At 38.6% G+C, this 2,417-nt stretch overlaps 1 pseudogene; it reads right to left on the bottom strand.

Moving 5' to 3' along the window:
- Positions 1-791: 791 nt before the first annotated feature.
- LOC107826321 (phenolic glucoside malonyltransferase 1-like) lies at positions 792-1,833 on the bottom strand (annotated as a pseudogene).
- Between the last annotated feature and the right edge of the window lie 584 nt (positions 1,834-2,417).

Raw genomic sequence — 2,417 nt, 5'->3', positions numbered from 1 at the left:
TGGTTAGCGTGTTCGTTAGCCAAGCCTCGAGTAGTTTTTTCACTGCTGGTGGTGCCTCTTCCATCGTGGACGTGGAATCTCCTTTATCGCGGGATGTTGTGATACTTTCATGAGGGAAGGGCGACCCAACTCATTTTGGGGAGGCGTTGGGCGTTATATTCTCGCCTTCTGTTTCAAAAACCTCATTGATGGTGTTCAAGAGGTTGGTGGTGAGATCGGTCACTGCCTTCATCCTTTCTTCTCCATTACCTACAATGTCAGATCCGTGTGTACAAGAAAAAATAAGCTTTGCTCTTTTTTTTTTGTAAACTATGCTAGTTATAGATCTAGGAGAAACTAGAAATTTAACTAGGAATTTCCCACAGACGTCGCCAAAATATTTGACCAAAAAGTGTAAACCTTTGATTAAACTAATTAATTTTATGTAATGAGGGGTTAAGCCTAGTTGATATTAATATCCTTGGATTTATAACTAGCTAAAACAAATAACGTAGGATAGCATTGGTGGGGGATTAAATGCAGTGTGCATTTAATATTTTAAGGGGAGTAATGATAAAAGAATATCAAATAATAAATAACGATAAATGGCATTAACGTAAATAAGGAGAATGATTCACCCAATATCAAAAATGGTGGATGAATCTTCTTTCTGACAGTGACGTGTGATAGATAAATCCTAGAATATTGGAACTATTGGAACTATTCTCAGATCTGATAGAAAAGTTTGGAATAATGGATGGTAGAATCTAATTAGAAAGACAGTGTTTGTATCTTTTCTAGAGAGAGTCTTCTTCTCAAAAGATGCTTTTATCAGAAAGAAAAATATTACATACCTCTTCCCCTTATCTCTTTTTCTATTTATATGGGACATATCCCCAATCAACCCTAAAAGTACCAGTACATAGAATATTCATTGGAATACTCCCTTAAATATCCTATTACCAAAACTAGACATTAGTACCATCCTTGATACTTGACCTCGGCCGTTATTGACCACCTGGCTACGAGCCCCGCTGTCCACTAATCGACCTAGGCCACATTACTTTTCACAATACCACTCGATGCTAAATCCCGTTGAGGCAGATTTTGACATATACACCTATCATAAAATGGAATGAACCTCATTAGCTAAGAATTTCTCATCTCTACTGAATTTGTTGAGCAACGCCCATGCCCTTATAAACCCTACTATGGTAGCTCCAACACCAACAACGTGATGGTTAGTGAAGCCAATGGATATGCCATTATTCGGGAAAATTGCCACTTGAATGGCTAAGAGCGGGGCTAACTGGACTCCTAGTCCATGCCTAGGTCCTGCCAACTGAGGAACCACGTGATAAAAATCCTTAGAATTTCGGAGATGATTACCAATGAGACAATTGAAATCTATATCAGTCTTAGAAAAAGTAACGGATACAGAATCTCTTGTAACATAACGTAGTTCAGGATAATCGCTCAAATTTAGTGGATAAACAACGTGGCCAGCTAAAGGTATGTAGTGTTTGAGAGCGAGGGATAGTGAATCTTTAAGATTAGGAACAATAGTTTGGACGAAATCGGATTTGGACACAGGGAGCTTGTAGAATAAAATCTGCTGCATACGGTGGAAAGATAACCATACATAATCAAAATATGTGAGAGGAAGTGTCAGCTCAGCTGCACTGCCGGGAGGTGGCGCAACTTGAGATTGCTCAATTACAGAAGCCATTCAAAGATTAAGTTACAAAGTGTGCAATTGGTGTTGGATTGGCTTATCAATATATAGAATTGCATGTGAATCTTGTTAAAGTTGTTCTCAAGAGGCAATGCATTAAGTATGGCCAATATGGAGCCTTTCGTCTTTATTTCTCATAAACTTGGTTGTTGTCTCAAACGCGTATGGAAAGGCACACATCTGTGGCTGATATATATTGGGTTAGGACAATTAGCTGGTTGGTCAATGAAATTTGATTAGTTGCTTGATCAATCAAATAGTACTGTTGGGTTAAATTAGCAAAATAATACTCTTAATAGGGTATCATATTGTCCGATTTAGGCCAAACTTATATGTTTTCCCCAAAATGCCTCACACGATTAAGGGATTCATATACCTTATATGTAGCATCCCAATCTTTGGTGTGATATTATATGTTTTAGGCCATACTCGCATGTCATTCCCCAAAAGGCCTCACATCATTAATAGATTCCTACACTTATGTAGTCTCCCAATCTTTTCAACTACCAATGTGGGTCTTTGTTCGTACACCCAATAATTGTTTCCTCGAACCAAGTTTTGTGTGGCCCATTACCACGATCTACGAGTCAATTTTCGAGATTCATTGTGTACCACTGACATCGTCTGAGTATTTATGGCAAGCGAAGCCAGCAACTAGCTTCTTCTTGTGTGTGCGTCTCCAAGCTCGTACGGGTAAACAAAT

The sequence above is a fragment of the Nicotiana tabacum genome, chromosome 23 (genome assembly GCF_000715075.1).
Source record: "Nicotiana tabacum cultivar K326 chromosome 23, ASM71507v2, whole genome shotgun sequence".
Taxonomy (NCBI): Eukaryota; Viridiplantae; Streptophyta; class Magnoliopsida; order Solanales; family Solanaceae; genus Nicotiana; species Nicotiana tabacum.
Note: the sequence above shows the minus strand (reverse complement) of the source record. Positions and strands in the feature narration are given on the sequence as shown.